This window comes from Carassius auratus, chromosome 45, assembly GCF_003368295.1.
Source record: "Carassius auratus strain Wakin chromosome 45, ASM336829v1, whole genome shotgun sequence".
Taxonomy (NCBI): domain Eukaryota; kingdom Metazoa; phylum Chordata; class Actinopteri; order Cypriniformes; family Cyprinidae; genus Carassius; species Carassius auratus.
The window spans coordinates 13,309,696-13,336,326 of record NC_039287.1 but is presented as its reverse complement, the minus strand read 5'-3'; the positions used below and the strand labels follow the sequence as shown (position 1 = coordinate 13,336,326).

Here is a 26,631-nt window from a genome sequence, read left to right as displayed (position 1 = left end):
AACAACATGGGATGTTGTCATCAAACTGCACTTTCCACATGTACAGTTAAAAAAAAAAAAAAAAAAGACGACAAAGTGGAACTTAGTCATTTTCCAAACCCGCTAAGCAAATATATACAGTTTCAATACATACTACATAGAGACGTCGTTGCTGATGCTGCTCTTGTTAAATTTCAGCCTCTGGATCTGATTCTGGATCATAAATATACGTTGAATCTGACTGTTAGTCATGGTTTGTTTTGGATGATGGTTTTTCCCTCACGGTAATGTCACAGCTTCCAAACGCTCTCAACGCAAAAGCCTACTGGCGCTCGTGATTCTTTAGCTCCGCCCACATGTCACGCCTCCAGCCGGTCGTGTTTTTCCGGGAAAAATCGGTACAGACTATCTTTCTCTTATGAAAAACTAAAGTCCCATAAAACTAAAGACTTTTTGGAGTTATGAAGAATGCAGTACTACTCTATAGGTACTCAAGATTAACAGGATATTGAGTGAAAACGAGCATTTCACCCCCCCCCCCTTTAAAAATTCACGTTTTTATCGGAAAAACACGAGGGTGTTTAAATAACAGAATAAGAATTTCTTTCATTTACAGTGCACTTGACTTGCACAAGAAGCTCACTGTGGAAGGAATGCTAACCAAGTAACTTTACGACTCAGGTGTCGCCAACAGGCTGTCTGCGTTAATCATACCTGTATAATAAACACGTTCCTGTCCTCTGCACCCATTCTCAGCCTCTTCACATCTCAAACATTTCGAGGGGGCCAGAGAACCCCTCAGCCACACTTCACCTCCTTAAAGAGTCGTAAGGGAGGATGGCGCAGACGCTACAGTTTGTTTTGGCCGTTGGCCTTGTTTTATCTGTCCAGCCCCTGCAGTGTTGGGACAGAGGAAGAACCATGTCTGTTTGTCTCTCAGATTACAGGGCACTGAGGACGGTAACATCAGCGCTGTAGAGAGAGCATACACCATCATTGAAACCACAGGCCCAAACACAGACACTGCTGGACATCCCTACAACAAATCAAACTATGGCAGGTCACACTGCAGGAAACTATCAAACAAGGAAATCTGGTTGTCGTAAACAACTGTATTCATACAAATGCTGAGCTCACAAAAGAGCAACAAAAAAAAACACTGTTTATTTACACAAAATTTTAAGCCCACATATGTATGTTTTCCATACGAAGAAAAACATTTGTGGCAGCAATTTAAAAAAAAAAGTGCACATTTCTTAAGGGTGTGAGGCACTTGGTTTAAAGTTACTGAAATATTTACTTTACCAGGAAACCACTGAATTCTGAGAATTGCTGAGTTATTTAAAGGATATAAAAAATGCATTTTTTAAAGGTGACCACCTGACAACACCTAGTCTATGTATAAACACCAGTTTCCATAGAACTTGTTGATAAGTCCTGTGAGCCACCTCTACAAACCACTCAACTTTATATGATAACATCGATAATAAATCCCAAAGGAATGGATTTAAGCATCCACTAAATACCATTATATTTTTTACCATTACAATGTGAAGCTGTAAAGCCCAAAATGACAATAAAAATTATGAGAACAATTATTTTACAATTATTTTTGTAAATAAAATTAAGCCTCACAATGCTGCTTTTAAATCCCCATTCATATCCATGTTCCTCGATTTAACTGCTATTTTTTTTTTAAGAGGGACCATATGATTTTTTTTTATCAATATTATAACACAGATGTTGTCAGTTGAGCTTAACTTGTATCGAACAGCAATAATTCTTTACCTTTAAGAGAGCTCTTTTTGAGAACCTGATTGTATTTTGTAGGACACGCACAATTTATTTTATGTCTCGGTAAGTGTTAATAAAACACCAACCAACCATCCAGGTTCGCAATATCCTGGGAGCAAAGTTGTGGAATGCACCAGCAACCCTCAATGAATTAAGAAATCTACAACTATTCAAAAGCACCCTGAGGATGACCTGCTCCTTGACCCTGGAGGAATAAAGAAGGTCATGGGGCCTCCAAGAGGAGAAAGACCTCATGGCTCTGAGGGAAGGCCACTGATTTTACCTCAGCAACACCTCTCAGCTTGAACGCAAGTATGCTAAAAAGCTTCAAGTCAAACTTTAGGAAAAATCCACCAAAAATGACAATTCTGTCATCGGTTACTCCTGTCGTTCCAAACTCGAATTTCTTTGGAACACAAATAATAAAATATAATAATAAGATAATAATAGCATTTTCATTTTAAGTGAACTATCCCTTCAACTCACCAAGCCTGAATACAGAAAGTGATTGTGCAAAAGGTTTTAGTGTTTAATTCTGCAACAAATTTTGGTTGCCTGGAAAATGGCTTTGCAGAGACCATAAGAGTAAGAGCTCAGGCAGGTTTAATCCTCCACTAAACAACCATGAAGAGCATGTACAATCATAATGTTTGCAAAGTAGGGTTTAGAGCAAAAGCATGGACAAACACAAAAGAAAAACAAGCAGAATGAAAGTGAAGCACGGAAGAGATCAAAAGTAATTAGAGTCACCCTATTATTCACATAATCTTCTTTGAGCCGAGATGAAGGACAGCTTGAGGATACAAACTGAAACAGGATTACACCTGACTGAGTGGCGAAAAGACAATAAGATCTCATATTACAAGCAAACACAAAAATCGTGGCTGACAACAGAACACACAAATCTCTGATTCAAAACTGCTGAAGGTATAGATGCAGAACAGTTGGTCCAGAATGCAGTAAACAGGAGTGGCATGGTGAGATGCAGGGCCTCTGGAAATAAATGATGCAAAGTGAAGCCATTGTCTGATCCAAGTGAACCACACCACTCAGAGAATTGGACATTCAAACGGTCACACAGACTCATTGTTAAGGGCAAGTTGAGCAGGGTCCTGTCTCACAAGGTCTGGCCGGAGCTGCAAGCCTCGTAGAGCATTGCCATGCTGTGACCTCTCTCGAGCCTCATTAAAGACCTCATCCAATTCTGTAAAATACTCAAGAGACTCAAGTTGAATGCAATACATTTCCAATGAAAGCTGAGGTTGAATACTGAGCACTGAGGAGGTGCACCTCAGCTGTGGATTAATATAAAGAGATTTGATGCAAAGCATCTTCTGAAATGAAGTATCCTTGCATTCTTCATAAAGGTTGTAGTTCTTGAATGTTTGCCCAGGTTAAATGTCATAAGATGGAGAACATAAAGATGGGAAGGGAAATAGAAAGTGCTGAAGGCTTAAAGCATACTGGTTTTGATGCAAAGCAGTGCATAAAAAATTACAGAGAACACTTCAATGCTAATGACAGCTAAAAGTGACAGTAAAGACATTTATAACAAAACAAAAGATTTATTTTGCAAATAACTTTGAACTTTACATTCATGAAACTATCCTGGAAAAAAGTCTCACCGCTTGCACAAAAAATATGAATAAATAAGAAATGTTTCTTGAGCACCAAATTAGCATATTAAAATGATTTCTGGAGGATCACATGACAGTGAAGACTGGAGTAATGGCTCCTAAACAATTAATATTAAATCGTAATAATATTTCACATTTTTTATTGTATTTATAGTCAAATAAATGCAGCATTGGTGAGAAGAAAAGCCTTATTTCAAAAACATAACCAACCCAAACTTTTTAAATATCGTTTTTATATATGGCAACACTGATCTCAGTAATGCTTTGTTTATAAGAGTAGTCTAGTGTGATGTGCTGTGCTGGTGTGGGGTAACCCCAGCTGTCCCGGGACCACCCTTTCACCAGCGGAAACAATTACGACTCCCAGTGGTGTCTCGGCTTTCTCCACATTAACAAACATGAGTTGTGGAGGCAGCATCAGCTGCAGTAATCTGACTGGCCAGCTGGTGTAACCCTATGCCTAATTAATTACCCAGACACCCCACACATACCATTCAACTGCATCCGGGCACGTGGCTCTGCAAAAGAGGCAGTTTGTTGATAGCACAGTCAGACAAAAGACAACACATGCCACATACACACACACACACCCACAAAGGAATACCTCCATAAACATAAAGGACAGAAGACAGCTTTAACATTATCACTCAGTGCCCACTTCCCAGCCTGATCTCACACCTACATACACAATACAGCACGAAAAGAAAGTCAGACCTTTCACCATGTGGTTAATAAGGGTACACATGAGTGGCACTGCTTCTAACCTGTCTGGACTAAAGGGCAGTACAGCTAGAACAAATGTACTATGTCAGTGGCAAACACTGTGCAAAGCAATGGAAAGCACTCATTCTCTTTAAAAAAAAAAAAAACTTTTCACCGAAAATGTAACTACTGAATGATCATTGAGAGTTCTCAGCATAGCATTAAACATCTTCACTACTGCAAAAGCACAAAACAAACAAAGAAAGACAAACACATTCATGTTTAAGTCCAAGGACTAGCTGGTAAAATCTTTTTCTACAGAGTGAAACTTGAATGAAATACATTTCTACAAAAATGAAACTTCTGTCATAATTTATTCACCCTCACGTCTCTCCAAACCTGTGTGCCTTTTTTCTTTTTAAAGAATGTTGGCAATCAAACAGTTTTGGTAACCATTGACTTCCACTGTAAGGAGAAAAAAAAAAACACTGCAACATTCCTCAAAATATCTTCTTTTATGTTCCACAGAATAAATAAAGTCTTACAAGTTTGGAAAGACATGAGGGTGAGTAAATGAGTTTATAATAAGTTTTAGTTGACCTGTCCCTTTACGGGACAAAGCGGATTTCTGTGAGAGCATGTGAGAGTTGCAAAAGACCCCAAAACTTGCACACAGAGTTGGAGATCACAAGATAATGCATGTTGACCTACACTAGGTCTTAAAAGTATAACTTAAAACAACACGACAAAATAATACAATCATTTCAAGTTACAAAGTCATAAAATGCAAGCAAGGCTTTTATATGTTAGGGAAAATCATGCGAAACAGTCATTGATCCCCATGCCTTATACCGAGGGCACATATGCTCAGTCTGAGGGGAATACAAGTCAAGTCAAGTGCAGAAATCCATCACTCATGATTCCCCGCGGTGCCCACAGGGTATATTTCCCTAGTAGTAGAGAACTAGCCGAGACTGATGAAAATGTGGGGTGACAGGGGCTTTCTAACTCAAGAGAACTGAGGATACCAGTATGCAGCTATCTGCTGATGGATAAATAAGAAAGACCTAGTCAGCACTAAGTGTGGAAATCAGGCTGCTATCTATTGTTTGCTCTCTCTTTCACTAATCAAGTGTTCAAGTATTTAGCACTTGATTGGTGAAAGAGAGACCAAACAATGGGCTAGATAGCAGCCTCATTTCCACATTACAGCATTATCAACTAGATGGGATTGGCGGGATTTTACAGCCATAAATAAATCTCATCATTCACTCAGTCTCATGTCATCCCAGATGCACTAATCTGCATTTGACTTTTTTCTTGAGATGAACACATAGATTTAGAAAAGTAATCCATCTCAGTGCGAGCACATATAATGTAAGTCAATAGTAAACTAAATGGTGATGCTTCAAAACTGCCCAAGTAGATAAATCATGTCTTTTATATCAAACCATCAGTGTCTTCTGAAGCAAACGATATGGTATGTTTAAGGAAAATACTAAAATTGTAAACATTTTTTAACTATAAATCATCGCTTCCGCCCAACTGTCATCAGCACATTCATGAGAGTGTTTTGAAGCTAAAGAAAGTCATACAGTATACATCTGGGACAGCATGAGGGTGAATAAATGATGACAGAATTCCATACAGAAAAACAAAAACAGACTAAGGGAAAACACCAACAACAATCCAACAGAAAATATCACAAAACAGCTAAACACAAATATAGATTCGCAAGTTCACCTGCCTATCCACTCTTGATGGTTAATATTAAACAAACTTGGCTTGCTGTCCTCGACAAAGACTCGAACCCGAGGCTTGAGCTCCGTTCAACCCTCCATTGCAGCACTACATAGAAGGAGAATAACAGAGATAGAGGAAGAGATGGAGAGGTGACGCCGGAGGAATTGCAAGTATTATTTAATGATAGAACTCATTAAGAATTAAAACTTGATAACCATGTATGCATATTAGTCATTTTAATCAAACTTAGGACTGGTGGTGGTGTTATTTGGTCATTCAGTGTTTCTGTAAAAAAAAAAAAAATAGGGAAAAAAAACTAACATAAATATTAATTCATAACACATAATACAAATTCTACTAATAAGAACAATATGAAACACACTAAGGGCTAAGGAGCTACTGGATTTCTGAACATTAATCAGGCTGTGTGCTTTCGCTCGAACTGATTTGCTGAAATCAGAACAGATGAGCACCAGCCAATGAAATTGCAGGTCATTAAACAACATTTAGTCGCCAGAATGAAGATTTAGTCACATAGGCGAGTGATTTCATTGCAATGTAGAGGGTTGCCCAAGGATCCAGGGCCCAGTAGGGGTCCTCAAGATGACTTAAAAAGAAGTTATATTAATAGCACACTCCTGTTATATATATATATATATATATATATATATATATATATATATATATATATATATATATATATATATACTGTATATATATGTGTGTGTGTGTGTCTGCTCTTGTTTTTGTGACATATCAGGAAACAACTCTGTATAATGACATGGGTATGACACAGGTATTACAAGAAGAGGGTGACTTATGAGGACATTACCCATGTCCCCATTTTTCAAAACGCTTATAAATCATACAGAATGAGTTTTTTTTTTTTTTCAGAAAGTAAAAATGCACAAAGTTTCCTGTGAGGGTTAGGTTTAGGTGTAGGGTTGGTGAAGGGCGATAGAATATACAGTTTCTACAGTATAAAAGCCATTACGCCTATGGGATGTCCCCACTTTTCACAAAAACAAATGTGTGTACCTTACTGTGCAAAAGTCTTATGCCATTAGTATTTTATTTCCATAAAAAAACAAGGTTTTCCATTAATTGTAATAATCCAGTGGTTGTTGCATGCACAAGGAGTCTGACAACAGTCAGTGCTCCATACAGAGATATGATCTCAACATCACCCAGTCCATCTGGTATGACATGAAGAATCAGATAAAACGGAGACAGATTAAATCCAGAAGAACTGTGGCAGCCTTGAAGTGGCTTAAAACTTTTTCTTAAAACCCTCAGGAACACTAGAAGGGGGTTTGGAACATTGTCTTGGACACTTAAGTGCCTTGGATTTGGGGAGGTTAAGAAGCACTGCAGTAACTTTTTTGTTGTTGTTTTTAACTCTTGGTGAAACTGTTGGGAAGCCGGTTACATGATCGCGCGCAGGCTGTGCTTGAGCGCGAGGGGTATGACACAATAGGTAGCATTATTTGTCAGAACACCGGCTTCATTATTCAAGAGGAAAGAACATCACATACAAATAAGATGCAAATCGTTCGTTCGTTAACCGCGAGGCTAAATACTGAATAAATTAAAATAAAAGCATATGCGAGAAGTGTGACAAACTGTTTGTTTCGCATTAGATTTGCCGGTCTGTGCGATTTACCGCACATACCATCAGTCAGCATTACCCTTCCGTACTCTGATCGGACAGCGGTTAACACACTTCTCAGGTCACAACATAATCCATTGGCGCGCAGTACACACATTCATCCAGAATGGCAGCTGAGGCTGTTCTTACCTCGTGCGTGGTCTCATCCTTCATTCAAACTCCACTGTTTTGTTTGGGTGAACTGGGTAAATGAATGTGCTTGATCTCAGCATTGCACAGACCCTATAACGAGGTGACGTCATCATTTCCCCCCCCACTCGACCAGCGAGCGAGTGCGCATGATCACACAAGGTAGATGTAGTTATGTCTAACGGGAGATGTAGTGCAGGTTTACGTCAGGTACAACGAGTTTCCTTATAAGGTGTACTTATATATTCATAAGATATATAAAAAAATGTAAAGTAACGTGTAATATCTAAGCCTTCATAAGAAAAAAATACTGAAATAAAAACAAATTCAGAATAATTATTTTATATGAAAAACTGTTGCTACATATATATATATACACACACACACACACACACACACATTATATTAGTCTATTAAATACACTTTTTTTAATAAAATAATTATTCTGAATTGGTTTTTATCTCAGTATTTATTTCTTTTTTCTTTTGAAGGCTGTTAAGATATAAATTATTAGGTTTTTGAAATTATACAGATAATGAGGAAAAATATGGCATATTCCCTAATGAGAAAGTCTTGCCTTGAAACAATCTCACAGGTTTTTTTTTTTTTTTTTTTTTTTTTTTGCATTACCATTTCTTGACATTTGGCTATAATGAAGAACGCTAATTATATTTTTGTCAAATGTACACAAAACAGGAGTGTCATATGTGAGTAAGCTGAACACACTGGGTCTTGAGACATCATCTTGACTTACTCCTTTGGCAAATAACAGTGTAGGTATAAATAAACATTCTATGATACTTAAACTACAACATCATTTGTTAACAGGCCCCAGTCACTGCTTACATCACTTTATGATTGATCTTTATAAGAAGGAATAATACTGATACTGCCATAGCCAATGAGGAAGGCATGCTGTCCTTCTCATATGAAATATTAAGATTAGTAGTCAACTGATATGGGTTTTTCAATGATCGATTTTTAAACATATATATTCTGAATATTTGGTTACGTCCTTGTGAATGTATATATGACCACAGCTCAGTAAATTTTAAGAGTTAACAAGCTCTTTTTTTGTCATTGCTTATTAAATTACACCTCTCTTCCTTCACTGGCTGTTTCTTAACTACAACATTACCTTGTTTATAATGGCTTCCCTTCCTGCTGCTCCATATTAAATTAAGGGGTGTGTAGATTTTTTATTTCATTTTATTCATTTACTTTTTTTTCGCTGGAAGGAGCTGTTGTTCCACGGGGGATGTCCAGGTCATATGATGCTACAGGGTGAATTACTGGATGCTAAAAGAAGATTCACTCTTTCACATGCATTGTACAAAGCAGATGCTTGTGGCTCTTTCATATTGTTCACAGTCTGGTGTGTAAGGAATGTGACACTTTGAATTGTTTTTCTCATATTCTGTGTTCTTTATGGCCAGGAGGATAATGGCTCCCAGACATACAGGCACCCTGAGCTTCAGCGCATCCAGCCTTTGTACATTCAGGACATGATAAATCCATGAAGACGACACGAGGGAGCCAGGGGTTTTCCACATATTAAAGGAGGACACAGTGGAGACAGTGAATGTCTTCAGTTTTTTTTCTTAAATACCAACATTAAAGGAGAGCCCTAGTAAAAAAAGTTCAATGAGAGATTTTATCAGGCTTTTGGTTCATGGGGAATTTGTCAGAGACAATGCAAACATGCATTTATTTTGCATTTCATTATTATTTTTTCCAACATGAGGATGAGATAACTACAGTAATTATAGCCATTACCGGTATATATATATATATTTTTCATCAAGGCTCTCATATATATATATATATATATATATATATATATATATATATATATATATATATATATATATATATATATATATATATATATATATATATATATATATATATATATATATATAGTTAAATTTTATTTATCTTATTTACAATCAGTGCCAATTAAATAACTATTTTACTTTAAATTTGAATAAATTCAATCAAACCAATTTTTATTATAAATGCCACCTTTATGCTTTTATGCCATTATTTATTGTGAAATAACAGATCATTTTCCTGTAATGACATCTAGTGAATGATGAGCATTTCTGCACATGTGCTGATGACCTGAATTCCTACTCCTATACAACGATTTCAAGCTTTAACACATTAATTTACATGCTATCTAATTGCATGTTTTGACATATGTTTTTATATGAGGATTGATCCTCTTAGTTTCAAAAGTATCCATACATCAGGAAGGATCCACTCAACTGTGCTAAACAGCTGGCTGTGAATGCATGTTGTGCAAGAGCATGCTGTCTTCTGCTGTGCACTGTAACAAATCAATAAAAGTTGACTTTTGAACTCATATTACCAGTGACATGGTTTAGGGGAACTGACTGAGGGGAGGAGGAATGGGACTTCATTTATGAATTCTTAGGAGTGGCTCAATTACCAAAAGTAAGCTGTTTAGGGCACAAGCAGACTTTGAAAAGTTGCCTGAGGCATAAAGTTGATCCACATTTAAAGAGGATGAGTATCTTGTCTTACCATCCAGCTGTATTATAATTTATTATAGAGCAAAGACAAAGGCCTACATGCCTTTAAATGGACCTGAACGCTCCTGAGGTTGCTCCAACAGTTAAATGTTTCCCCACCAGCACCACCACACTCTCTACAGTTTATATTTCCTGCTGGTACTGAGAATCAAACCCGCAACCTTCAAAATCTAACCATTAGACCACAACTGCACCCATATTTCTCTCCTGATTTAGAAAAAGTCATGTCATCTGAGTCAGGAGAGAAATGTGCACAGATCAGGCATCATTTACAAGCAAAACAATGCAAAACAATTCTAAACAAATATATTGGTAGATTTTGAGAGGACAACAGGGGATGGACTTTATCACTGGAGGAAGCATTATTATTAATTATGGACCAGTATTCTGGCCAGAAGTGACAGTATAAGGCTAAAACTTATTGTTCTTACAAACATGCAGCTTTTCACGTTACAAGATGTTATTTGATGAACTGGAGTCATATAGATTACTTGCGGATTATTGTAATCGTTGCTGTGTAAGCGTACCCTAGAAAAATGTCTAGAAACAGAGGCATTTTTATGTGAAATTGATGTGACCAGTCGCCACATCTGTGTGGAAGAACACCTGTCTGAGAGATCAAAGCACAGGATCTCACTGCAGAACCAAAGCCGTTCTTTCACAGAACTGTGGACAGGTGTTTGCACACAGCATATTCGGAATCTAAAACACGCCAACAAGAAAAAGCATATACTGTAAATACTAGTCAGGAATGTTAAAACTGTGCTTACCAAGCCATTATTAATACACACACAGTCACTGGTTTACATGTTTTATGGGAACATTCCATAGGCATAATTACTTTTTTGCTGTACAGACTGTATTTTATATTCCTTTACCCAACCTTACCCCTAACCCTCACACAAAACTATCTGCATTTTCAGATTTTCAAAAAAAACTTTCCTTTGTTTTCCTCACTCTTTATGATTTCTAAGCTTGTTTCCTCACGGGGACCAAAAAATGTCTCCACAAGGACAAAAAGTACTTAATCCTTATCCTTGTGGGGACATTTGTTCCCCATGATGCAGGGGACCATATTACACCACAAGATAAACTGCCTAAGAAGGGGTTAACAATGGATTGCAGACATTAAGATCATTTCTACTCTCATACCACATCTTGTGTATTGTTTGTCAGAAATGAATCAAAAGAACAATCAAAAACAGCAGTTTAATATTTTGAGTGTTGCATGAATATGAACGGAGTACAAAAATGAAATACTCTGATGAAACATAAAATAACAAGCATAGAAATGTTTTTTAGTGTCTTTGCTATCTTTTCTAACACCATCTCACCCACTTAAGCCTTTGGTACATTTAGCTTAAAAAAAAAAAAATAAAAAAAAAAAAATAACTAGTGTAGTGTAGTTTATTTTTTAATTGGTTTCTCTCTAGTAACTGTGAATATATCCAAGAAAAGCTTGTTCCTTTTAGTTTACATCGCTCAATTGCCCAATATCTCACAATTTTTCTATAATCATATAGTAGATTTTATTTATCACTGCATGACATAAAATCATGTAAATCCTGCAGAGATACTGTAAACATGTAAATGACATCATTTTAAATTTCAGATTTATTACTGTTAAATCTGGAGAAATCTTGAGTGGGTTAAACAGTAAATAATAGTAATAAAAAACTTACATCTTTGTTTATCTCTCCCTCCTTGCAATGCTGTGTACATATGTTCAAGAATTTAGTTTTTATTTGTGTTTTATCTTTCCAGGGAGTTTTCACACATTTTTGACCTGTTCACTATTGTATCACAGTATTTTCAGTAAAGCTGCTTTGGAATGATACAAAAATATAACTAATTATTTCTGTACTGAATTTGAAAGAGATTTAACTCTGTAATATTGGACATTAAAAGAAATATACTGTTAAATGCACTTATTCAATTATTTATTTATTTGGCTTCGGGACAATTACAAGTAAATCGTTTAAGTTCGGAGGCACCATGTTGACTATAATAATGCACTTAATATTTTATTCTCACAGAATAAATGGGTCTGTATAAATAAAATATTCAGCTTTATATTTTAGGAAGGCTCTTAAGCAAGGGCAAGGACCTGCTTGTAATGGGATTTACAGTTTTTCCTTGTGGATGCCTGATTGTTTTGTTTTCCACAGCAACTAGAGTTCAAACTGGACAAAACATCTCACTGAATGTGGCAGTTCACGTGTTTCTGACACACTGTGCATTCTGGAGAGAGTGTGGACACATACTTAACATACCATTCCACATCTTCTATTTCTCCCTGTACCATGCACTTAGTGTTTGGGAGCATTTTAGTCTTGAGCAATAGCTTGTGTGTGAGGTCAATGATCAAAGGGATGGTGGGAGACCTCTATCGGACTGTGATATCATTCTCGCATCCATGAGGAGGACCATCGTGTGTGTGTGTGTGTTTGAATAGGTGATCTGCATCCTGTCAGTTCTCACGCTGAGCATTTCTCACTTGTCTTGAACAACTCTCTCCCTATTTATGATCCCTTGCATGTTTATTAAATTAAGCTGTTAAAATTGCATTTTAATGAGAAAAAAAAAACTACAGTAACACCTGTCAATGTTTGAAATGAACCCTTTTTCACATTTCTGAAGTGGATGTCAACATAATCAACATAGTACGCATCTATGAGCAAAATAATTAATTATGGTCAAAATGAAAATATCTTATTTATTTTTATGTTCACTGGGATTTTTTGTTTTATATTACAGTACGTTGTACTGCATGTTTTAGTGAATATATATTGTATTGTTTATGTTTTTTGTATTTTAATGCAGTCTGAGTAGGTTGATATAACATTATAGTTACTGTATATATGGAATATAAAATATATAGGCACCAAAAACATCCTGAGAAAATGTATATATTATTATAAATGTTATTAAACAATGTACATTGCGTTTGTTTTTATTATTATTATAGTTTACTACTCATTATCCAGTATTTGCTACTAAAAATTAAAGATGAGTTAGTGAGTTAATATTGCATTTTTGTATTATAGAATTTTGCTATAAACATTACATGTTGTAGTCTCATGGCACTTACAAAGCGTTTCTGCAGGGTTTAATATGCTGCCCTGCATGCTTTTATCAATGGTTCTTTATATGAAGGTCTGGGGGCTTCACAGCAGGATTTTACAATTACAACCTAGCAGACCGTTTAATGGTTTTCAGCCCAGGGCCCTTTCCATGACTGAGGTGGAGCTGATTGCTGATGGCTCTAATGTGAATCTCTACGAGACAGAGCGATCAATGGGAAGAGAGGCGCACAACAAAGACACTGCTCTGTTCACCAGCTGCTGATCGCCCAGCCCTGGTCTTTCCTGGGAAGTTAATGTTTCCAGGCAGTCCATGACCTGGATTGCTCACATATACAGTTCAAGCACCGCTGCTCAGTTCCAAAATCTAGTGGGCGGCCCTATTTTAATTCAGCATATGCTTCATTATTTTATGCATTAACTTCAGTGAAAAATAAATCCAGGATGGTGCACAAGGGGAGAGAAATATTGAATATAAATAAAAATTTACATTACCATACTGATTAAATAATAACAGTTCCAAATGTGTTATTTTACCCAATGTGTGTGTTTGTGTGTGTGCGCTCACATGCTGTGTATTTAGTTTGCGCTTATTAAAGAATCATGCTGTTAGTTCAGCAACATGCTAATACATTAAAATATTTTTCTTGTGTTGCTGCCTATGTACAGTATATTGTTGGATCACTTATGAGGATACACATATAACATTCATATATACATAGATTCGTATTTCAAATAAATCCTATTCTTTTGAAATTTTATTGATGAAAGAATCCTGAAAAAAAGGTATCACGGTTTCCTCAGAAATATTAAGCAGCACAACTGTTTTCAGCAATGATAATAATAATAAGAAATGTTTCTTATTAAACGATTTCTGAAGGATTATGTGACACTGAAGACTGGAGTAATGATGAGGAATAAATTCCTTTACTTTAAAAGTGCTGTTAAATTATTTCAATTATTATAAAATATAAAAATATTTATTAGGTGTAATAATATTTCACTATATTTCTACTTTTACTATATATTTTTTAATACATGATACATAAATTAATAAAAAAATAAATGCACTAAAACATTAAAATGCTCACCTGGATCTCTTCAGGTTCTTTGCTCAGACTCATTCCACCCTTAGAAAACCAATCCTCCAGTAAAGCTCTGAGGTTTATGAAGATGTGGATCATCTGGAGAGATGGTCACGGGCTGGTGGGGAAGCACACAAACTGTCTCTCTGCAGCTGTTGCTCTATCCAAGACCCCCTAACTGGACATCTACACTTAGAGAATCCATTCATCTGTCTTCTCTAGCTGTATGTATCAATGTCTCCTCTCAGACTGACACATTCAGCCAGAGTATGGCAGGATTTGGTTACACCGAACATATGGTTATTTTCATTTGAATTAGGTACAGATGGTTAATTGCTGGATTTAATTTGAATAAATGTTATCTGTATATAACATAACATGCCAAAATGAAGTAGAAGGCTGTATTATAATAGAATTAAAGCTTTTACATTACATTAATCTCCTGCAAAGCCTGCAGCAAGCAACTTTCTTCCTCACACTCTGCCTTTCCATTAAGGAAGGCCCATTTCCTCCCAGCGCCCACGTGCAGGATCTGGACATCCACACCTTCCACTGGAATACATTTAGGTTTATTTATGCAAAAATTACCTAAGCAGATGCTCACTTAACTTATTTAAAAATACAAAATTACATATTGGTCATTCCAACTAGATATCTAAATATCTTAAAGTAAAAGTTCACTCAAAAATAACAATTCGGTCATCATTTAAACACTCGAATGACATTCCAAATCTACGCTTTGTTATGTCTGTTTTTCACCGTTGAAAATAGTGCGTTTGTTTGTGTGTGTGTGTGTGTGTGTGTGTGTGTGTGTGTGTGTGTGTGTACGTTTAGGAGCATGACAGCCACTGGTCACGAGCCGTGATTATATTGCAATAACTCTATAACAATTATCCTAACCCCAAATCACATTCCGTGGTAAATTATACCTCATAAAACTAAGTAGACTAAGCAGCCTCGAAGCGCCAGCCGGTGTCTCAAAGCATCTTACAGCTCCTCTGAAAAGTTAATTGGATGATGCTGCACTCTTGTGGTCATCATTTGAACTGCACGAACTACAATGTGGCTATACTTACTTTCTTTTACTGTCTATGCTTACAGCCTATGTCACATATGTAGCATGCTTCAGTCATCCATTTTGACTTATTTAAGCAGGACCAAACTGGTAGATATATGTATTAGTTAATAAAAATAAGTACGTTTTGTAAAGTTGGTGTAAAGCACAGCTCACAACGATCCCTTATGAAAATTAACCATGGTTTTACTACAAATAAAACAAAAAAAAAACATGGTTACTGTAGTTAAACCATGGTAACCACAAATTAACCATGGTTTTGCTATATTAACCATAGTTTAACCATGGTATTTGTAGTAAATCTGTGGTTTTACAAATGGCAGTCAATACGCCAAAAAAAACATGGGTTACTACAGTTTTACTATAATAAAACATCCATTTGTTTACGAAACGCTTGATGGACCTTTCTTCAACCGCTAAGAGGCGCCATTTAGCAGCTGCTGTAATTCAATCACATGTACACTCTTTTAAAGCCACTTTGGATATCTCATGGCAAATTATATTGCATATTGAATATTTTGGCGCTTACAAAAGTGTTTATGCAGCATCCCTTTTTGAACGTATTAACTGTAATGCCTTCCTTCCATCTTCATTTTACTTTATAAAAGCTTAATTCCATCTATTGTAGCGTACTATGTCCAGGTTTTTAGTTAGATCATGCAAAGTTAATAGCCGTTTGGTCACATCTCATGAAAACATGTATCTTATTATGCAGATGGATACAATAGTTGAATGTAATATCCAGGTTATTTGTGTCGGAAAATGAAGAGTCATTTAGTCAAAATAAGGATGTAATGAGGGCTTACTGTGACTGTGGACAGTTACACAATGTTATTACCATTCAAAAAGCGTGTATTCCAAAGCCATCGCTTCTTTTGAATAAATCAGCCAATGTAACAAGCAAAATATATGAAAAGAAGACTCAACAGATTGGTAGTTATATCATGTACAGCCTGAATCTTCAAACTTTATGGTGCTGCTCCCTCAAGTTAGTTTGCATTACTTTTATAGTAATTTACTTTAATTCATATACTGTATCTTAATTTCTTAAAAATATAATCTTATTGATATCACAAAGTTTTAAAGTGACACAATGGATTCTTGTATTGTTGTAAGATTCAAAATCATTCTAACCTCTGTTTTTTTATGTGAGCTAAACAATGAACATCCAACAGGTGTCACATTTGAAGATATAAAACAGTTATCATGGTGCATGGTCTTTTAAAACATTATAATGACTTTTTTCTGTTTGCTTTGTGTTTTTTCCCCTCAATGTATCTTCATTGTTCACATGTTAAGAGAGAGAATTTTAGAGAGATCTTTAGAGATTTTGGTACTACTGTTCTCCTGACTGTTTTACATGGCTGCTGAATATCCAAAGTCATGTTGACACAAATACCATTTTCAGAGGAGTTAGAAAGGTGGGTAAATCAATACACAGCATCACCTGCCCTGGGCAAGTCAACACACTGCTAATGCGTCACTTCAGTGGCCTGTATGCTTTGACTTGCTTTTAGTAGTTGGGAAATTGGGAATAAAAAATCAAAACATTCAAATCAACACTCAGGCCGAATCTAAGGGAAGGGTGACAGACCATACAACATCATCTTCCCAAGAAGACACATTTCAATAACGAACAGATCAATGGTTTGTAAGTCTGCAAAGTAAGACTCCCATTATTGAGGATTTACGGGGAAAAATTTCTGTTTCTAGAAGTTCGGAGAATCTGTTCAGATTCTGTTCAGGATTACACTTTGAGAGTTAAGCATTGTTTATTCTGCAATGTCTATAATCTAGATAAGGCCTAGTTAAATTTATAAATATTCACTGTTAGTTTATTGTTGTTCATAACATTAATGTTACTAATGTAACTACAAGTAAAAAGCCAGACGAGAAGTAGCCTACTTGTTTATGAGTGACTCATCGAACACTGATTCGTTCAGGAACGAAACACGTCTGTGTGTTGTTTGGATGAAAATACTGTGCAACAGTTGATTTGGTTGGTTTGTCTTCATTTGTCTTCACTCCTTGGCAGAGCAAAAATACATAAAGTAACTGGCAAAACCGTGTCTACCACGTAAATACTTTTTTGTTGAACTGTTGTATCCACCTTATTTTTCTAAGCAGAATTAAGCTGTTTTTTGTAAAAATATGAGACTTCCGATTCACATTCATTCATTTTTTTTTTATTCAATGAACAATAACATACAATGTTTTATCAACAAACAATATCAAAAAGAAGAAAAGGCAAATAAAAAAAATTACAACAACAAAGATTCAAACAAATAAAAGTTGCAGAGTGGGATGTAAGTGTAATGTGGGGAGCGTGACAACGGAGTTGAGGATCCATATGCAGCTTTATTTAAAAGAGTGGTCAGAACAGGCAGTTTCAAACATCAGCAAACAGGTCTAACCCAGGGCGAGACAAAAGATTACTCCACAAAACAGGCAATGGTCAGGGCAGGCAGTAAATTATCAAAAAACTGTAAACAAGGCAAGGCAAGAAAAGAAAGCAAGGAACTAGGAAACTTTAAATAGTGATGAGGTAATGAGATACAGGTGAAGGCAATCAATGATGAAAAGTCCGTCAAAGGATTATGGGAAATGTAGTCTGCGGTAGATTGGCAAAAGTGCCCTATGGTGGAGTTCAAAGGCACTCCAGCTGAATATTGTGACAGTAAGTAAAGTTCAAAACAAAGATTATAAGATATACATACATAGAACACATATAGCCACAGAATATATTATAAAGTTTTCAAAGTTCTTACAGCTTTCTAATACAAGGTTTCTGATACTGTCAATATACATAAGCTATTTCAGTCAACAAATAAAAAAAAATGGGTTTCTGATTGGTAAATCTGCACAGATTCATTCATTCAATCAAGAAACAAGCGCACAGCCATCTTTAGAATTTTGGCTTTGAACTTCTGTTTTTGCGGAAGCCCTGTATATTTCTACAGAAGAGCTATTAGTTGGTGAAGTGGATTTACTTATATTACAATAAACAAAAGTTATTCTGAGCATTGTGAAGCGAATGTCATAACAAATGTCAGTACAGTGGGTAATTCCTAAATATATATAATCTTACCTTCACAATGTGGAAATACAAACTAGAAGACAGAAAACCATGTGTAGAGTTAAGGTGGCGTAGAGTGGTAGTGGTGTGTGTGTGTGTGTGTGTGTGAGAGAGAAACTTTTGTAAACCCATATTGTTGCTTGCAGCTATTCTCATTTCATTGTCTTCTACAAGCTTGATAAAAAAAACTGAGATTCTGCAGCCTTTTGTTCCTCATGGGTTTTTCTCTAAAGTGTAAATATCTAGATGAGACCCATACATATATATATATATATATATATATATATATATATATATATATATATATATATATATATATATATACATACATATCATGTCAGATTGAACAGAGAACTCTTTATCTTTACAAACATAAAGAACACTGATCCAGGCATACAAAAATTCATGGTGAAAGATGGGAAGTAGCCACTTGGGAAATAAGTTACAAAGTTCTTCTTAATGGTGAACATGGTGACACTTGTCACATTGAGTAAGTTATGCAATTTCAAAGAAGCCCCCTGGGCTCAACGAGACCGATGAAATGTTGAAAGAGAAATTGAGAGGAGCATAACTGCCTGTTCTGGCTTATAATAATTTCAATGACTGGGAAATCTTTCCTTCTTTCTTACTTTTGCTGCTTCCCTACTGTGTTATCACAAGCAATGCTAATGTAAAAAAAACATTATCATTTCATATCTGTTGAAAATTAGAACAGTTTAAAGTGAGCTGTGAATAGAAAGTGAAGAGGAAGATTAAAAGCAATTAGAAGAGAGTAAGATCGTAGAACAAAATGTCACTCAGACAAAAAAATGGGCTGGAGTGTAATTAGTGTGTGCAACTGTGGCCATGGAGCGATTACAGAAGTATTATTTATGCTTTATAATAAGTTTGGGAAAAACAACGGCATGGCAGAAATTTAAACTATGAAAATTACTTTTGATTGAGAATTTGGGAAATAAGTTATTCCTCTGCTTCAGTCGATATATTTCTTATTAACATTTGGGAAAGTGCTGAAGTGAGTTTTGTGCCATCTAGCGGTTTAGAGAAAAATCTAATACAAATGTTTAAGACATTCCCTACTCTGACTTTTTCATAGCCCATGAATTGCTTAGGTTGTGTGTCTAATGCATTTCTTTTCTGCAGAGCACACTGTCTGATAAACTGCTCATCCCTCTGAAAGACATCATGGCCTCTAATTAGTATCCTGAAATATTAGTGTTTATTCCCTCAGCCTGGAGTTCCCTCTCTAATGCCGCAGCCGTACTCAGCGGAAGCATTAATTACATAGTGGCCTATCAGATGCAGCTACATTGTGTGCAGCTGCTCTCTAGCCATTGATCTTCTAAGATTGCTGCGAAGTGGCAATGACATAATGTCAGTATCTTGCTATATTGATAAGGTTAATTACCCGGCCTCTATTCACTGTAAACAATGACAGAGGAGTGAAAAAGATACCATCATTTTCGCATTAAACTAAGTGACCGTTGTTTATGGGTATGATTATGTTTACCATGGATTGTAGTGTGGAGTAAATTATTTATAGGTTATAAAAGCTGAATTTTTTTTTTGTTGAGGTCTTCTGACTCATATGAAAGGAAGTATATTTTCTGTATAAAAGCACAAAATTTCTAAAACATTTCAGTTGTTCAGAAACAACAACCAGAGGCAGGATGTCAACGTTGTTTTATTTTATGATGATAACTAAAAATCCAACACATGTTCTATAATAATCGCACATAAGAGGCTCTTGAATCTGATGTACTATATGTTAAGGGTCAACATGTACCCTCTAAATGGCTAATTACTCTGTTGCTACATGATTGACATCATGTTGCCCTCACTATATTGATCCAATCGGCATAACTTTGTGTGCTAAGATTGTTCGGCAAACTTAAAACTCTTGGGGAAATGTGTTTGGGAGTGTGTTGTAGGAATGGGTGAGGGAATGAATGGATGTATGATGGGAGAGATTAATGCTGATAAACTTGCTGTGTGAGTCATGCTTTCATTACTTAGGTTAGCATGAAGATGAGTCACATTTTTTCCAATGGTGCTCTTGGGTCACAGAGACCCCAAGTTACCCAACTGATCAATAAATGAGATGGTATATAAGCAAATAAATCCCCTGTCCATTAACCTGTAGTGCCAATAAATAGCTTCATAAGAATTACAAACATGTGGTACCTTACAGGGGTCATGGACTGCATTTTTTTATATTTTTATTTTGCAGTGTTCTCTGAGTATTAAGCTATTTTCTATCCTGCTTTTGAGGTTCTCTGCAGAACGATCTGTTTAATAGGTGGGATGCATTTAAGACTCGCATGTAAAAGCCCTCTGCTTGGCTAACAGCTTAGTTTGATAAAATAACAGATGGACGCATCAAGAAACATGTTGCTATTTGATAGAAATCTTTTCTTTGAAATGCATGTTTGCATTTTTTTTTCTAAATCTAAATTACTACCTATGCTCTCAATGTCAAATGCAGAAGGTTAGATTATTGAAAGCGACATCACATACAGCCAAGTATGGAGGAGACCCATACTCAGAATTTGTGCTCTGCATTTGACCCATCCAAAGTGCACACACACAGCAGTGAACACACACACCCGGAGAAATGGGCAGCCATTTATGCTGCGGCGCCCGGGGAGCAGTTGGGGGTTCGGTGCCTTGCTTGTGATATTGCCAGCCCGAGACTCAAACCCACAACCCAAAGGTTAGGAGTCAAACTCTCTAACCACTAGGCCACAACTTCCCCATAAATACTATATCGGGTGGTTGTTCTGCACGCTTAAACTAATAAACAAACTCCAGCTGGTCCAAAGTGCAGCAGCTACAGTTCTTACTAGAACCAGGAAGTATGACCATATTAGCCCGGTTCTGTCAACTCTGCAATGGCTCCCTATTGAACAGTGAAAACATTTTAAAATCTTACTAATTACTTATAAAGCCTTGAATAGTTAAGCTCCTTAGTACTTGAGCAAGCTCATTACACATTATAGTCCTTGCAATCTCAAAACTCTGGCCATTTGATAATAACTAGAATATCAAAATCAACGGCAGACAGCAGATCCTTTTCCTATTTAGTGCCCAAACTCTGGAAAAATCTACCTAGTGTTGTTTGGGATGCAGATACTCTCTGTCAGTTTAAATCTAGATTAAAGATCCATCTCTTTAACTTTGAATACACATAATACACTATCACATTTCTATAAATAAAATCTGTTAAAGGATTGTTAGGCTGCATTAATTATGTAAACCGGAAGCAGGAAGACTTCCCTTAACATCCGATGTACTTGTTACATCATAAGAAGAATGGCATCCACGCTAATATTAGTCTCTGTCATTCTTATTCCGAGGTCACCGTAGCCACCAGATTCAGTCTGTATCCAGATCAGATTATGGATCAGCAAGATGACCTCTACAACCTGGAATGTCAGCGGAGACCACGTCAACTAGATGAGCACCAGAGACAAATCCCCTGCGAAGACTTCGTCACCTCAACAACCATCAGTGTAAGACCATGGGAACCAGACAAGTACTCTGCATCTGTCTTGCAGGCTGAAATTAAACCACAACATGCAGGTTTCGTCTGGTCAGAGGAAAACTGCCCCCCAACTGAGCCTGGTTTCTCCCAATATTTTTTCTCCATTTCTGTCACCGATGGAGTTTTGGTTCCTTCCTTGCCGCTGTCACCTTTGGCTTGCTTAGTTAGGGACACTTGACTGACTGCAAAGACACTGTTGGAAGAGAGCTGAACTGGATGATGACATCACTGAATCATTTAATGAACTGACTTTAGCTGAAAAAATGACTGTTGTTGTCTTCTTGCATTATTGACAAACTATTTTCCTGTTTAACACTGTAAAACTGCTCTGACACACAACCAGTTTTGCAAAAGCACTATACAAATAAAGGTGCCTTTACTTGACGCTGCTGTGGCGTACTCTAAAAACAACATGGGTCAAACCCAAGAAAGGAGGGTAAGTCAAGCCCATTTCTGAAAGAGATAAAAAAAAAAATAAGAAAAATACAGAAAAGATGGTTTTTGTCGCCCCCCAGGAACAATACCTTGTCATTTGTCTTATGTGGAAAATACATCTGGATGTATATTTAAATATTTTGTTGGGAAACAACTAGACTAAAATAGTAAGTATGAAAAGCATTTTTATTTGTTTGTTTTTTGCAGTGCAGGTACATTCATTCATATTTTCATCATATAGACACTGTGGAAGTGACAAAATGGCATGTCCTCTTATACTGAATTCTTATGAGGGGGCTTAATTAATTCGCAGGGAGTTACATTTACCTTTAGATTTTTTGCTATAACCACATGCATATTAATTTGAGCGGTAACATTTATAGTCGGTAGTTTTCTATATAACATCAGGGATGCAGAGGACATTAGTAAGGCTGCTGTATGAAGAACGGTAAGGAAAGTGTGCCTCGCCCTTACGCTCTTTATGAGAATTTGTGTGTCGTTTCCTGAGCACAAACCCATCGCAAATGAAGCTGCTTAATTACTGTATGGAATGGAAGGATGCCAGATGGAAGAGCAGTGCGAGATGCTGTAAACACCACCACCACCACAGCTGTTACAGTTATTTGGTCATCTTGATTTTCTACAAATACAATAGCAAGTTATTCTTTTTACTGTTGGATTTTAACACTCTTCCAATATTTGGTATTGTGGCTTCATTCTTCATTATTTTGCGAGCCATCTTGCTGTTGGCTGAGTAGAAGTCAAATGTTAATTTCATTACTCTCATTAAGAAATGCAGCAGTTTGGTTTAGAGAACATTCAATTATGTGAAAAGAGCATTAGACTATGTGGATTTTACTTAATATGTCAAATGTTTGTAAAGACACACCCATAAACCTTTTACGCATCAAGCTTTATCTGATCTTTTTTACTCTTCTTTTGCCTGTGTCATTAATATTAGTTCAATACCTATCATTCTGCCACTTTTTAACTTTGATATTATAACAGGGATTAAGAACTCAAGAGTTTCCCACCTTAGGGTAAGTCAACTCAGAGTGGGTTGAACCTCCTTATTGAAAAGGGCCCCCGGGAGTTCTTTATTTTGCCCCGTGTTTACCCGAAACAGTGCGTTCTCATCCTATCTAGATATGTTTGGGTCTCAAGGAAGGCAATTCAAAGACTGTTTTTCAAAACTCACACTACACAGTGTCTTTTAATCTTTTAATGTCATGGTTCTGTTGATTGAGTTATTTTTGAGTTATTAGTGTTGATTTTTGCATCTCTCTAGTAATTCCTCTCCTACAGTGTCTATCAATGGGAGGGTCTACAGAGGCATTGATGTAGAGGAGGCGGTGCTTAGTCACAATATTACATCATAAAGTGGCAAATTGCAAAACAAGTCATTTTCTGAGCTTAGTTTCAATAAAAGTTGTTTTGAGTTTTGAAACTTATAGTATGTTTTTATAGTACAATGACACAAACGCTCAGCCACGCCTTCCTAAAACGCCTCGTTTAAACATGGTGTAGAAAGACATAACACCACCCAAACGTATATGCAAAGAAAGAAGGTGTAACTTTTATTCTTGCTGTAGCATTGTTGTTGCCCCCACCATTTTATGGAGACATTTGTTTTGCCTTTCAATAGAGGACAAAACTAGAAATCAGTGGTTAAGTTTTATTTACAAAACTGTTCCAAAACTGTTCAACCCAAATATTCTAGTGTGTACAGCGCAGTTTATGGAGGAAAAGTTTTACTGAACCTGGTAAGCGGCGTAACATTTCCATCACACACTTAAGGAATTCTGCCAATCACAATGCACTGGATAGCTGGCCAATCAGAGCACACCTCGCTTTTCAGACCGATGAGCTTTGTAAAAATTGACGCGGCACAGAGGAGAAACAATTATGTATGTGGAAAATAATGTTTTTTTTTTAACCTTAACCCTCGTAAACACATTGAATTACATCAAATACACAACATATTATTCTTTTTAGCAAGGTCATATGACACCTTTAAAAGTACACTTGCAAGTATGTTTTGTTAGTTGATTCATATTAGACTCCACATACATAAGCAGATTTGTCATGCATTAATTTATTCTGAAATCAAAAGTATTTGATGATAAGGCTACAATCTACAAGGCTAAATTTCTACATCCTACATATATTTAAATTACAATTTAGTGTTGCAGTGTAGTGGGGAAAAAAACATAATAAGCAGCTATTGTTTATAATGTTACTCAATCACTAGAGGATGAATCACATGAATTTTGTTAATGTGCATTATATATGTTTCCATCTCACCTGTCTGTTTTGACTGCATTGTGGTTTTCTTTGTGCTCTTTTTTGATTAATCCTCTTAATTTCATTCCTACCTCATTCCTTTACGGTCCCTCATGCGAAATAAATTATTTTTTTGACCCGTGAGAAAGCTCTGGTTGTATTTATTTCAGTCCTGATGAAGCTACTCAGTCATCCAGTCCCAATCCTCCAAATCTCCAGCAATAACCCTCTTGTAAAGGATATTCACTGATTATTTATTCACTTTGATATTTAGCCGATATTTCCCAGTGGTGCTATGCTTAACTGTGTATCAAATCTTGCTCTCCCATGTGCGTCATGTTGTGTGGCGACAAACACACAAACTCAAGCACACCTCCACCTACTCATACACAACCACACGCTTCATTATAGGTATAAACACATTGAGATACCTGTTTTGTTAGCATGTTTTGAATCAAACAGATATTAATATAAATAATCCTACACATACACACACATACATTCAGAATATGCCCGGAAATATAAGGCCATATCACAATTCGAGAATCTTACTCTAGAGTCCATGACACCAAGATGGTTGACATTTTTATAATGAGTTGATATTAAACAGACACTGATGTAATCATATAATCTGTATCTAGATCCCACTCAAGGGAGCTCCTTCCACACCCCCAAAACAAGACAAAGCTGATTATGAAAGGCTGAATTTAGGCTTTTTATTTTTCCATGACACTCCAACACCTTTTCATTTAATAGGAAATTCAATGAAAGTTATAGTAAATCTCTACCATTTATTTAAAAAATGTGATGAGTGATACAGTATCACAAGGTAGACTACAGTTTGCTAAAATAAGGATATTGTAGTTATCAAATTGCATTTGTGTTTTATGAACTTTTAATGTATAATTTTCATTAAAAAAAATGTAATTAAGAAAATTGTTATTTCCTGATTCTGTTGTCAGATATATATAGCCTACACAGTGATTAAGCAGCTATATGGCTTCCTATGGCTACACAACAAGGGATATTTGCAAAAAAGATCCAAAGAACATGATTATAATGTAAATTTTTGTCCTCTCTCAGGGCATCTCTTTAGTGATCCATTTTAAATGACAAACAATAGTTTAAGGTTCCCTGTTTGAACACCAGGAGTTAGTAAGCATGGATTCCCAGGGGAAATACATTTGAAAGAAATATTTACAAAAGTCATTTTCTGAAAACTGTGTGGCATAATGGGCTCTAAATCAAGTTTATATCCCTTGTGGTTTAGTAATCATTAGATATTCCAGAGATATGCTAAATCTAGAGGAAAAATGGATTGAAAGTATAATTACTGGCATGTGAGCCCAGTTCTTTCCAGGAACGATAAATGTCTTTTATTATTTTGTACTAGATAAATATGTGTGAATGAACATCTTAGTCTGACTCAGAGGATTTACACAGACATTTATTTATCCTCTTTTGTTTTCCCAAAAAAAGACGGTTAAAGAAACCATAAAAATCTTCTTTTGCTTTGAAATATCATGTTTATCTAGTTTGTAATGTCTGTTGTCAACCGGAAGAATTACCGTATGCATATTTAAAAATATTGATAAAATATTTAAAATATTAAAATATGAAACTTTAAAATATTCATATCTCAGCAAAGGTTTTGTCACAAGTATTCTTTAAAAGCATGTATTTTACAGTAAAACAATCCTGTTTGTAAAAAAAAAAGTCTGGCTGAAGATGACAGATTTTAGTTTTATTACTCATAGCTTTGACCATATGTGGTAGTTGTCCACTCATTTCACATCATCATTTGTGTTACTCACGTGCCGGGGCTGATACAACGTGACG

At 36.1% G+C, this 26,631-nt stretch overlaps 1 protein-coding gene across 2 annotated transcripts in view; it reads right to left on the bottom strand.

Moving 5' to 3' along the window:
- Positions 1-7,775, bottom strand: part of LOC113063325 (disheveled-associated activator of morphogenesis 1-like) — a 79,005-nt gene extending 71,230 nt beyond the window's left edge. For both annotated transcript variants that reach the window (XM_026233637.1, XM_026233639.1), the window contains exon 1: positions 7,654-7,775. The gene's annotated coding sequence lies outside the window, so the exon portion shown is untranslated. The remainder of the gene's footprint in view (positions 1-7,653) is intronic.
- Positions 7,776-26,631: the final 18,856 nt, after the last annotated feature.